This window comes from Bos grunniens, chromosome 5 (assembly GCF_055505025.1).
Source record: "Bos grunniens cultivar Pamir isolate PY7600 chromosome 5, Bosgru_T2T1.0, whole genome shotgun sequence".
Lineage (NCBI taxonomy): Eukaryota > Metazoa > Chordata > Mammalia > Artiodactyla > Bovidae > Bos > Bos grunniens.
Genome location: NC_141169.1, coordinates 4873211 through 4888107, shown reverse-complemented (window position 1 = coordinate 4888107; position 14897 = coordinate 4873211).

Genomic DNA, 14897 nt, shown 5'->3' with positions numbered 1-14897 from the left:
TGCTTCCTTTGTCATTTCATGTATCCCTATTTGTATCTCTGTTATATTAAAACTGTTTATAGCAATTAATTCCTTTATGTCAGAATAATTTTATTAAATGAAGTTTTCTGATTCATTATTTTTGTTTTGTATTTCATTATTTTTATTGGTCTTTTCAGTTATTAATAATAAATTTTAAAATAACAAAAGAAGAATCTTTTACAAACATCCAAATAAAAAGTCTGCAATTTCTCATTATTGTATTATTGAAGCTTTCAAAACAGTTTTTACAGATGGCAGTTAAAATTGAGTATTACAAACTCTTAACAGGAGCCTAAAAATATCTCTAGTCACTTCAATGTCAGCTTTCTGAGAGAGAAATCGGAGTGAAAAGATGTAATGATCTTAACCAATTGCAGTTAAAATAACCACTTTTGAAAGTTTCACAATAATGCTTTGTCTCATGAATACATTGTTAGGGACCTTCCCATTGTCTTCAGTAATAACCATACAAGTGAGGAGCTCAGGATTTTAAGCTTCAGTTCAATTTTAAATTTACTTTCAATCAAGATTGTTTAATGTACCTGATTGTGTCATTTAATTGTTTTGCCCATAGATTGTTGTAGTTTCATAAAGCTTATGTAAGATCTTTCTATGTGCTTAACTTTTAAGAATGTTACAGGAAAGAACTGCTAGCTCTAGCTCCATTTCTTCCTCTCCCACCCAGCCCCAGGGAGCTTTCCTATACGATTAGAAATTAAAACCTTTCCGTGGCTACAGGCTCTACTTCCATAGTATAGGTGAAAAGTGAAAAATGAAGGACAGAAAATTAGCTCTACTAGCACTTGTCAAACACACAGAAATAAACTTCATCATATGAAAGAATTATATTATTGATGCTATAGCTGTTTTGGAAACAAATGCCTCTCAATAGTCATTTATGATCCATCTGGTACGATTTTTCTCTCACACTCTCACTGCATTTATCTATCTTTTCAACTTCCTTTTTTCTCTAATATCTCCTTGAATTATTACTAAAGACTTTTTGAAGATGACAATTATGGGACGACAGTGCTCAGTAAAAATATGCAATTTATTGTAAAAGTCTCTATGTAAGGAACTGTCAAGAATACAATTCTGACGTGATCCTCCAGTACCTAACCAAAGACTTAGTGTCAACTCAGTGCAATCCTAGCACACAATCTGCAGTTGCAATGTTGAAGACAAATAATTTCAACTCAAACCCTCAAGTTGTTTTTGCTGTAACGAGGAATCTGAAACCATTTTCAGCTATCTCCTTATAATGCTTAAGAAAGAGGTGCTGACTTTTCTATTCACATATATATTAAAAACAAAAACAAATCATAGTGAGCTCAGTTTAGGTACATAAACCAAATTAAACTTCTGTGTAGCTCAGCAAAACCAAGACGTATTGAAGTTTGAACATTTTTATATTAGAAAGGTGTCCTCTCTCAGGCCACCATTTCTAATTGTTTACTAACTGTTGTGCTCAGGCACTCAGGCGTGTCAGACTGTTTGTGACCTCACAGAATGTAGCCCGCCAGGCTCCTCCGTCCACGGGATTGTCCAGACAAGAATCCTGGAGTGGGGTGCCATTTCCTTCTCCAGGGGATCTTCCCAATGCAGGGATTGAACCTGTGTCTCCTAATTCTCCTGCACTGGCAGGTGGATTCTTTACCACCAGTGCCCTCTGGGACCTTCCCTACTAATTGTTAATATATATTTTTTTAAATGACACCTCTATTTGCCTAGCCCCAAACATATTTCTCTGAAAGTAATCTGCAATTTCTTTTCCACAAAGATGACTTTTTTCCTATTTCTAATCCCTCTTCCTTTGTATCCATTGTTCAAACTTCTGCCAAATTAATATATCCAGACAATTATTTATAATATTACCTTATAAATAAAAAAATGTTCAGTCATTTTCTGTTTCTACTTTGCAAATGCCAATTTCATGTTGCTAAAAATTTAGGCTTTAACCTGTAATTACCATCGGATATGCGAATCTGTTCTTATATATGAGACAGATAATATATCTGTATATGTCCAACATTGATTCAGTAGATATCTAATTTGGTCTTTCTCCAAAATAATTCACTCACTTCTTGTAGCCAGACCCCAGCTTTTATTTGGAGAGTTGCCACCTCACAGTCTATGTGTTTCTAACGTACCTAACCCTAGTCCTGTTTTCATTATTGTGATCGCAACTTGACTTTCTGAGCCACAGTCCCTTTCTCCAAAGCAGGGATGAATATGCTAGTTAGAATTCAAGGTGAGTGTCAGGCTTGTGAAAGACCTATCAATTATTTTTGCTTTTTGTTTGTTGGAAAGGGGTTTTCCTATTAAGATAGTCAAGCCAATATAGTCAATAAGCTACCACTGGATAAGAACCAATAGAAAATAAGGCCACAGAAAGGATGGGTAATTGCAGAATCAATCACTTTGGGGTAGAATTTTGCTCAATCTCATTTGAAATTCAAAGGGCAAGTTACACTGGCTCACACATAAATTATACCTATTGTGTCTCAATGCTTCCATTCATTGGTTCTCAGTCGTATCTGACTCTTGCAGCCCCTGTGGCTGTAGTTTGCCATGGTCCTCTGTCTATGGGATTTGCCAGGCAAGAACATTGAAGTGGGTTGCTGATTCCTCCTCAAGAGGATCTTCCTGACCCAAGATTAGCACCTGCGTTTCCTGCATCTCCTGTATTGGCAGGTGGATTCTTTACCACTGAGTCACCTGCGAAGCTCTCCATCTATCTATATGTTACCTCAAACTTACTTTATCAGATCCTTTCAACCCATTTATATATGTCTATTACTTATCCATATTGGAAGAACTTAACTCAGATTCATCTCTTCTGTAAGTCGTCCACGACTTCTTTAACTTCATTCATGCCCCTCTTCTCTTCCTCCACAGTATTTTACATGTATGTGTCTTGTTTAGCATCCTGCCATGCGTTATGATTATTTTTTCTGCCCTTTATAGCACAGTGAAAATAGCACTTCTTGTGGCATTTTCTGTAAGTTGGAATTTAGGTTATTTTCATTGCTTAATTGTGCAACCCTGGATACAATACCTAATTTCTCTGAACTTCAGTTTTATGGTGATTAAATGAATATAAGAAAATATTTAATTCTAGAACTATAATAGGTACACATTGGTACACAATTTTTTATTCAATAATTTAATAACTATTTGCTAAATATTTATTGGTGACTCAGTGATAAAGAATCTACCTGCCAATGCAGAAGACATGAGCCCCATGCCTGGGTTGGGAAGATCCCCTAGAGAAGGAAATGGCACCCCACTCCAGTAGTCTAGCCTGGAAAACCCCATGGACAGAGGAGCCTGGTGGGCTACAGTCCATGGGATTGTACAGTTGGGCATGACTTAGCAACTAAACAACAATTATTTATTATGTACAAAGCACTAAGTTAAGTACATCATTGTGACTAACATATAATATGTTCTATCCAATCAAGGTTTTTAAAAGGGCACTTTTTATGCCCCCAGTTAGAATGAAAGTACTAGAAGTAAGGGTTCATAACTTATTTTCTCCATCAAAATACTTACTACATTGCTCTTATCATATTCAATGATATTTTAATAAAATTTTAGAATATAATTAGAGGTGAAATATTTAGTCAGAAAAATTGCCATCCAGTTAACTGTGCAAAAAGAAAGGCAAATAAGTACCAGATTTCTTTCTATACTGCTTGATGTAAAGAATTGTTTTAATGTACATATCACTAATAAGGTCTTCCCGGGTGGCTCAGTGGTTAAAGAATTTGCCTGCCAATGCAGGAGACTTGGGTTCGATCCTTGGGTTGAGAAGGTCCCCTGGTATAGGAAATGGCAACCCACTCCAATATTCTTGCCTGGGAAATCCCATGGATAGAGGAGCCTGGCAGGCTACAGTTTACGGGGTGGCAAACAGTCGGACATGACTGAGCAACTGGGCTAGAGCTAGATGACTAATAAAGAAAGTGAATCTTTAGGGAATGGCTACACAATGCCAAAATATCTATGAGAAATTGCCATTTACCTTCTGTTTAGAGGAATTGGGTTTAAAAAAGTATATTGTTTCAACAAATTTCATCAGAAATATTTCTTTCTATATAATGTTCCTATATGGCAGTTTTAAATTTTATATCAATAGAACATCTCTTGAACCACTAGAGTTTTAGAAAAACATCTTCATTAGACTTCTCATTTCTCTACCATTAAGAATGCTCATGGCAACAATTGTCAACAGCTTTGACTTTGTTAAAAAAAAAATAAGTGGTCCAAAGGGTGACTTTCATTTCCTGGAAACATTGCAAATAAATGGAAGGAGAGGGGAGGGAAGCAGGTTGTTGTAAATACAGAATGCTGTATATTCACAGGGCATTTTTGTAATGACCGCGGTCATTTCTGAAGATATTTTCAAGATAATAGATTATTTTCTCCAAAAGTTATGCCTTTTATCTTTTAGGTATCTGGTATTCTAAGGTATAAACATCTCTAGCATCACTTATATTATTGAATTATTTTAAAACATACTTCAAAGTGTATTTTAATTATTAATATTTTTACTTCTCATATTATTGAAAACAGATATGTATTATCTCTATGAAAACATTATTTCATAAAAGTACCACCATAAATTCAATGTCATTACTTAAACAAACAGACTTATATCTATATAAATTTTGATATATAAACAATAGGAAGTCTAAAGCAATATGTCCATGTACATATACATATATTGTGATATAAACAAAATATACATATTATAGTATTTATAATATTTATTATTATTTATATCATATAGTATGTGTATAGTGCACACTACATATATGAACTAATTATTTATTTTACAATATATATGTGTATATATAAATATATATGTACATATGACACACATATACCTGCACACACAAAGTTTAGGTTACTGGCATACTCTTCCCTGAGAAACACAATTCTGATCCTATAAGTTAAAATTAATGAAAAAAAGTTTCTCAAATACTTTTCGTATATTCTGTGGTCAAGCATATCAGTATGATTGAGAGTTAGAGTCACCTGAAGGTTTAAACTGTATAACATTTGTAGGACAGTTTCAGAAGTACTCTAGATAGAGCCATTTGAAAAGGTCATGGTGTTTTTAATGTACTCCACTGCAGAAGTGAAGACCACATTACTGATTTAAAATGAAATTTGGCTAATAGCTCCTTATATAGCTCTGCTCAACATTCCAAATTCATTAAAATTTAGGCAGACTTTAAATATCTAGGTAGATTTAAAGCAATAGAACTCATGATACCAAATGCTATTAGCCAATTGAAAGCAGCTATCTGGAAGAACTTTCATTTATTACTGCACAGAAAGTCTTGACCATGATACACATACTTGGCTAAGCATTTCACCATAGAATATTCAGACTATTTATTATAAAATCAATACCACCTAACTACACATAGGCAATTATTTCACTAATAGTCTATCATCAGTTATTTGACTTATAGAATCAGCATTTGTAATAAATATAATTTGTGCAATCATCTTTCTATTCTAAGTAAAAAAACACAAGAGTATCAGTTTCCTTTAGTCCAAAGCTCTATTTTGTACATGGGAAGGGACAATTCTCAGAGAATAAATACGCATAACCTAGTTGATAGGTAGTCAAGAATATTCTTGAAAATGAACAGTAAAAAAGTAAAGTACTAGAGACAGGAAGATGAAAAATCTGCAGTTGCAACATTTCTATGACATATAAATTTTATATACTAGCTTGGGTCAGAGTTCCCAATTAACAGAAAGTTGTAATTGAACAAACCCCCCAAACAAAGGTAAATGCTTTTTATTGGCAACACTGAAATGGACAAATTAAAAAAAAATCAAAGAATTAAAGAAAAAAGAAAGAAGTGCTTTTGAGAAAATACTGTGGAGTGAGGGAATGAGGGGGAAAAAAACAAACAACCAAGAAAAGAAAAGGAGGCACATAGCTATGAAAATAATCTACTGCAAAATCTAGAAGGAAATGTCAGAGACATTTTTATTTGTATCCTGAAAAGAATTTAGAATGGCTTGACCTCTCTATAACAAGGACAAGCAACATTAGGACAGAAAACATTAAGAGATTCTTTAAGATGAGTTGAAAAGTCAACAGGATGCTTTACAATGAGTCAGAAAACGAATTTGATCTGGTTAAGAAAGGTTGCAAGAATATCACCAAACATAGTGGCAAAATTAAATCCTCCCAAAATCAATACATTACCATGTGTAAAATAGATAGCTAGTGGGAAGTTGCTATATGACACAGGGAGCTCAGCCCGATGTTCTGTAACTGCCTAGAGGGATGAGGTGGAAGGAAGGGCGGCCCAAAACAGAGGGGATGTAAGTATAGTTATAGCTGATTCACGTTGTTGTATGGAAGAAACCAACACAACATTGTAAATCAGTTATCCTCCAATTAAAAATAAAAATTAAAAACATTTAAAATAGCATTTACAGTAAACATTTAAAGTAACATTTACATTGAGAAAAATCAAATCACCTATAGGTCAAACTTGAAAAGTCCTTCAAGATTGCAAAGGAAGAGGACAAAGAGACAAAGTGAGAGAGGGCATTAAACACAGGAAAAAAGAGACAGAAAAGAAAAAAAATTCTTAGAAGAAATAAAATGAATAAACAATAAAATCTAGGTTACATGAACTCAACAGTTTTGAAATTAAATAGGATCTGTGTATTCAGACTGATGTTTAACCTTATTTAGAACAAAGTCAAAGAAAAAATATTATGGAATGTTTTTGAATGATAAACATAATAAACAAAACTTTAAAAGGAAACTCTCATTTACTTTTTTTAAGTTTTCCTATGTAGCAATAAATTTCAGATTGGTTTAGGGTACTTACTTGAAGAAGACAAAAGGGAAACAACTGAGGAAGAAAGATTCTCAGATAAAATTTTTATTCAGGGCAGAAATATACCCTCAGAATTGGAGGAAAAAAAACAAAACAAAACAAAACCTGTACATCCTTCAATTCATCCAACAGCTAAATTGAGACCAAATTAACAATATAGACATTTTCAGAAGAACTTCTCTTTGACTTCTTTCACCAGAGTTCTATATTTCTTCTCATGTAGATCTTGTTCCTATTTTGTTAGATTTATACCTAAGTATTTCAATTGAGAGTAAGTTATAACAGAGCTCTTTTAAAAGTATATGAACAAGATGGGAATTTGTCCATCTTCCTGACAGGAAGCATGCCAGGCTCCCCTGTCCTTCACTATATCCCTGAGTTTGCTCAAATTCACGTCCATTGAGTCAGTGATGCTATCTAACCATCTGATCCTCTGCGCCGTCTTCTCTGCATAGAGAAAACTAAAGAAGGGAGGGAGGGATGGAAGGAAGAGGGATAGAATTGTGGTGAATAGGAGGCAAAAATGAGTTCACCATGGACATGTTAAAGGGAAAAGTAATAACCAAGTTCTCATAGCTGCCCACTCCTTTACATTCCCTTTTTAACAGAACGCATAAGCTTACACTTGGAATAATAGCTTACTATATTACCGTTAAAATTTTCTTAATTTCTTTTCCCTTCTTCCTCAAGTAGTCTCGCTTGATACCTTCAAATTCAGCATAAAATTTCTTAAGTTATTCCCTTATACAAGCATACACATCATCTGCACTGATTTTGAAAAGTAAATTTCTTCAAAAGTAAATATCCTTAGCGTCGTATTCATCCTGCACCACTATAGGATTAAAACGGGGGATTGATGTAATTGATTAGGAGGATTTATCCCCAGAATATCTTTGAGATCTTTATACTGATTTTAAAATATAATTGAAAAATATTAGAGAGCAATGTCAACAAACTGACCAATTCTAAGAACGTTTCAAGTTTTGGGGAAAACTTGAAAGAGTAAGAGAGTCAGAAATGAGAGCTGTAGGAATGAAAAATGGGAGAAAGCACACGAAAAACTAAGCTTCTAAACATTTTTCATGTTTTTAGATATGAGAATTTTAAAAATCTTAAATGACACTGATTCTTGTGTATATTCAACATATATCAATTTGCATCAGTGTAGAAACTAGATTTATTTTCCTATAAATTTAACTGTGGCTCAGAACTGAACATATATTAGTGCACCATGAGAATAACTTACTTAGTGTAAGTGCTCATTTCTTTTAAATGCATTCACTGAAGTAAACTTACATGAGTTTATGAAATATTAAATTATATGCTTTTCTTTTAGCTATATATATATTTTAAAAGGGTAGAAAACTCTTAGGAAATGTGTCTTAATTGGACATTTTTCTTTATAATAGTTCATGAATGAAAGGAGCACAGCTCTTAGCAGTGAAGAATACTGATGTATTAGCTCCTGATAGTTTGTGAAAACTATTTCAAACAAAGTGTATTGATAAATATGCAAACTTTTTCTTTTCATTGAGATAATTTCTCATGAGTTACACTTGTAAGTGAAAAAGAATAAGACACAATGATCTTTTTGGCTGTTTTGGAGGGGAAAAATTTTTCTCTCTCCACCACTGCACCTCCACCTGCAGCCCTCACTCAATTGCTTAACTGAATGGTCATCATTCTGAACTCTTAAGGTGTTGTCATTCAGTCGTGTCCAACTCTTTGTGAACCCATGGACTGCAGCACTCCAGGCTCTTCCTTCCTCCACTCTCTCTCAGGGGTTCCTCAAATTCATGTCCTTTGAATTGATGACCATCTCAACTATTGCTCCTTCTGCTGCCCCCTTCTCCTTTTGCCTTCAATCTAAGTTACACAACTAGTTAATTACATCACAACTGACCTACTGGTCAGTTCTCCATTTGCACTTACCAACCTGCAGCAGTAATTTTCTACTAGCAGACAATTTGCATTTTGTGCTTCTTCACTGTGATGCAGGAAAAAAAAAAAGAAAAAGCTAGCGACCCAAATGTTACAGATGATTCTAGTAAACACACATTTTATGAGAAATCTTGACAAACTCCAAGTGTGAGAAACCAAAGGAGGGCTCATGCAGAGAACTTAGAAATAGGATTCTAAGGGGGGGTCTGATAAATGACATTCTACTCATGAGACAAGACACGAATGAAGTGAGAGGGCACTGCTTACAATACCCTCTAAAGAAGTCAGTGCATTCAGGCTGGATAATGCTTTGATAAGTAACTAAATCCATAGCAAGAAGCAGAGTTCTACTTCAGAGTTTCACTAAGTGGATACTCTTGAATATTAAGTTTCATATTTTTAAGTAATACTCTTCTATGATTGTAAGGAAATGTCTGGTGGCTCAGCAGTGAAGAATCTGCTGGCAGTGCAGGAGGCTTGCAGGAGATGCAGGTTTGACCCTTGGATTGGGAAAATCCCCTGCAGTAGGAAATGACATGGAGAAGGCAATGGCACCCCACTCCAGTACTCTTGCCTTGAAAATCCCATGGATGGAGGAGACTGAAAGGCTGCAGTCCATGGGGTCATTAACATTCGGACACGAATGAGCGACTTCACTTTTGCTTTTCACTTTCATGCATTGGAAAAGGAAATGGCAACCCACTCCAGTGTTCTTGCCTGGAGAACCCTAGGAACGGGGGAGCCTGGTGGGCTGCCGTCTATGGGGTTGTACAGAATTGGACACGACTGAAGCAACTTAGCAGCAGCAGCAGCAGCAGCAGCAGGAAATGGCAACCCACTCCAGTATTCTTGCTTGGCTTGGAAGATTCCATGGACAGAGGAGCTTGACTGACTACAGTCCATGCCATCTTAAAAGAATCAGACATGACTGAGCAACTAAAAAACAAGAAAATACATACACATATTTAAAATTTGGACACTATTATAAAAGGCAAAGTAAGAAGAACAGTGCAAATTAATTATGCCAGTATAAACACAATTATTTATTTTCGGTTTTATCAAGATCATAGTCACTTTATATAAATTTTTGTATTTGTTTTTAAATTTATGTGGACCTTTATCCATTTTTTTTCTTTTGAGCACATGCTTTTTATATCCCTGCTCATAGCAATGAGCGTAATATCTGAATTATAGTAAGCTCTCAAGAATTATCAACTATGGGTTCCATGAGCATTTTGATTGTTCAAAATTGTCTATTATAAATAAAACTTTGATCAAAATTACAAATATAAGTATCTGAATCTCTAATTCTTTGAGATCAATTATCAAAAAGAATTTATTGGACATGATCTATTTAAAGCTCTCAATATTGAAAGTTTATGATTGTGTGTCCCACCACACTCTACTGATATTACTTGTCTGTGTCTAAATTAATATATAAAAGCAAAGGAAAAATATAACATTGTCTAACATGAATTTTTATCTTATTAATAAGAATTATATAAAATTCATTACTTTACATTTCAGTTTCTCTATGCATTTTTCACATTTGGAGTTAATGTCTCTTTTGGAGCAAAGGTTTCAAAACTGTGCCTCACAGAGACCTATGGACCAACCCAAAAGGGGCTCTGGGAAGTCAAGCAAATGGGCAAAAGAAGATCATAGTGGGTGTTCAATCTCTGGACTTTGACCTGAACAAATCTGCCTCATCTATTTTACAATCTGGGCTTCATCTAAAGCTAAACATGTAGAAGATGCTTGGTAATCACTATATTTTAGTGTTAGTAATTGATTACTAATTTGTAATCGCTCTACACATTTTTAACAAATTAACACTGTATCCTTTTTTTTTATGTTATTTATTTATTTGACCATGCCAGGTCTTAATTGTGGCCTGTGAACTCTTAGTTGTGGCATGTAGGATCTAGTTCTCTGATCAAGGGAACCTGGATTGAACCCAGGTCTCCTGCGTTGTAGGCAGACGCTTTACCGTCTGAGCCACCAGGGAAGTCCTCCCTGTTATTTACCTGAGGCCAAACTACAGTGGAGGTAATGAAGATGATGGTGACCTCCTTCAAAAGGTTCCAGGCACGCACTGCTACACTCAGTGCCCCCAGCCCTGCAGCAGGCCACCGCTGACCCACGCTGCCTTTGCCAGGGTTTCCTGGACAATCACAGGCAAGTCTGTGTCAGCCTATTGTAGGGTCACGGCTCCTTTCTCCTGGGTCCTGCTGTGCACGAGGTTCTGTTTGTGCCTGCCAAGAGTTTGTTGCCCAATCTTGTGTAAGTTCTGGCGGCTCTATGGTGGGGTTAATGGTGACCTCCTCCAAGAGGGTTTAAGCCATACCCAGGTCTGCTGCACCCAGAGTCCTTGCCCCCGCAGCAATCCCCTGCTGCCCGTACCTCCACAGGAGACACTCAAACACAGTTCTGCCTCAGTCTCTGTGGGGTCTCTGGGTCCTGGTGTGCACAAGGTTTGTTTGAGCCCTCTGAGTATTTCTGGTGGGTATGGGATTTCATTCTAAATGTGATTTCACCTCTCCTATGATCTTGCTGGGGCTTCTCTGACCTTGGACATGGGGTACCTCCTCAGAGCCACTCCAGCAGTGGAGAGTTCTGACAAAACTTGGTCCACTGGAGAAGGGGATGGCAAATCACTTCAGTATTTTTGCTTGAGAACCCCATGAACAGTGTGAAAAGGCAAAACAATAGGACACTGAAAGATGAGCTCCCCAGGTTGGTAGATGCCCAATATGCTACTGGAGATCAGTGGAGAAATAACTCCAGAAAGAATGAAGAGACAGAGCCAAAGCAAAAACAACACACAATTGTGGATGTGACTGGTGATGAAAGTAAAGCCTGATGCTGTAAGAACAATACTGCATAGGAACCTGGAATGTTAAGTTCATGAATCAAGGCAAATTGGAAGTGGTCAGACAGGAGATGGCAAGAGTGAACATTGACATTTTAGGAACCAGTGAACTAAAATGGACTGGAATGGGTGAATTTAACTCAGATGACCATTATATACTCTACTGTGGGCAAGATCCCTTAGAAGAAATGCAGTAGCCATCATAGTCAACAAAAGAGTTCAAAATACAGTACTTGGGTGCAATCTCAAAAACGACAGAATGATCTCTGTTTCCAAGGCGAACCATTCAATATCACAGTAATCCAAGTCTATGCCCTGACCAGTAATGCTGAAGAAGCTGAAGTTGAATGGTACTATGAAGACCTACAAGACCTTCAAGAACTAACTCCCCAAAACAATGTCATTTTCATAATAGGGGACTGGCATGCAAAAGTAGGGAATCAATAAATACCTGGAGTAACAGGCAAATTTGGCCTTGGAGTACAGAATGAAGTAAGGCAAAGGCTAATAAAGTTTTGACAAGAGAACACACTGGTCATAGCAAACATGTTTTTCCAACAACACAAGAGAAGACTCTACACATGGACAGCACCAGATGGTCAATACCAAAATCAGACTGATTATATTCTTTACAGCCAAAGATGGACAAGTTCTACACAGTCAGCAAAAACAAGACCAGGAGTTGACTCTGGCAAAGACCATGATTGCTTATTGCCAAATTGAGACTTAACATGAAGAAAGTAGGGGAAAACTCCAGACCATTCAGGTATGACCTAAATCAAATTCCTTACGAGTATACAGTGGAAGTGACAAAGAAATTCAAGGGGTTAGATCTGATAGACAGAGTGCCTAAAGAAATATGGACACAGGTTCCTGATGATCCCCAAGAAAAAGAAATGCAAAAATGCAAAATGGGTGTCTGAGGAGGCCTTACAAATAGCTGTGAAAAGAAGAGAAGCAAAAGGCAAAGGTGAAAAGGAAAGATATACCCACTTGAATGCAGAGTTACAAAGAATAACAAGGAGAGATAAGAAGGCCTTCCTTACCAATCAATGCAAAGAAATAGAGGAAAGCAATAGAATGGAAAAGACTAGAGATCTCGTCAAGAAAATGAAGATACCAAGGGAATATTTCATGCATAGATGGGCTCAATAAAGGACAGAAATGGCATGGAACTAACAGAAGCAGAATATATTAAGAAGAGGTGGCAAGAATACACAGAGGAACTGTACAAAAAAGATCTTCACAACCCAGATAATCATGATGGTGTGATCACTCACCTAGAGCCAGACATCCTGGAATGAGATGTCAAGTGGGCCTTAAGAGGCATCACTACGAACAAAGCTAGTGGAGGTGATGAAATTCCAGTTGAGCTATTTCAAATCCTGAAAGATGATGCTGTGAAAGTGCTGCACTCAATACGCCAGCACATTTGGAAAACTCAGCAGTGGCCACAGGACTGGAAAAGGTCAGTTTTCATTCTAATCCCAAAGAAAGGCAATGCCAAAGAATGCTCAAACTACCACACAATTGTACTCATCTCACACACTAGTAAAAAAATGCTAAAAATTCTCCAAGCCTGGCTTCAACAATACGTGAACCATGAACTTCCAGATGTTCAAGCTGGATTTAGAAAAGGTAGAGGAACCAGAAATCAAACTGCCAACATCCGCTGGATCATCGAAAAAGCAAGAGGGTTCCAGAAAAATATTTACTTCTGCTTTATTAACTATGCCAAAGCCTTGACTGTGTATACCACAACAAACTCTAGAAAATTCTGAAATAGATGGGAATACCAGACCACCTGACCTGCCTCTTGAGAAATCTGTGCAGCTCAGGAAGCAACAGCTAGAACTGGACATGAAACAGCAGACTGGGAGTACATCATGAGAATTGCTAAGCTGGTTGAACCACAAGCTGGAATCAAGATTTCCAGGAGAAATACGAGTAACCTCAGATATGCAGATAATTCCACCTTTATGGCAGAAAGCAAAGCTGAACATTCAGAAAACTAAGATCATGGCATCCGGTCCCATCACTTCATGGCTAGATGGGGAAACAGTGGTAACAGTGGCAGAATTTATTTTTGGGAGCTCCAAGTAACTGCAGATGGTGACTGCAGCCATGAAATTAAAACACGCTTCCTCCTTGAAAGAAAAGTTATGACCAACCTAGGCAGCATATTAAAAAGCAGAAATATTACTTTGCAAACAAAGATCATCTAGTCAAATCTAGGGTTTTTCCAGTAGTCATGTATGGATGTGAGAGTTGGACTATAAAGAAAGCTGAGTGCCGAAGACTGATGTTTCTGAAGTGTGGTGTTGGAGAAGACTCTTGAGAGTCCTTTGGACTGCAAGGATATCCTAGCAGTCCATCCTAAAGGAGATAAGTGCAGGGTATTCATTGGAAGCACTGATACGGAATATAATACACATATTTATGTATTATAAATATATATTATGAACATATAATATTGGTAATAAAATATATATTAATAATTAATATACTGATAATATTAAGAATAATAAATAATTATTATATTACAAATATATATTAAATGAATATATATGAATTATATTACAAATATATATGATATATATTAATAATTAATATATAATATAAAAATAATATTAACACTTATAATATAGATATATAATCTATATCTATATTTATAATATATTATAAAATTCTTATAAGAATATATATAGAAATATATATACTATTATATATATTATAAATATATATATTATAATTATATATATTAAAACCAAAATTAAAATTATAATATATATTTATATATACTATATAATATATAAATAAATCTAATATTTATATAACATAAATATATGATAATATATAAATTATATTATATTATATAACTATATTATATTATAAAATTACATTATATTATACAAATTATAATATACAATTTGTATATTATATATAACTGAATATATATAATATATTTAATTATATATATAATTAAATACAATATAAAAATTATATTATATAAAAAATAATATAATTTATATATTATATATAATTAAATGATGTATATGAATATATTATATTATATATAATATATTTTATTTATAATCTATATATTATATGTAATATATGATAAATTATACATAATTATATACAACATATGTTAATATATTACATACAATATAAATATA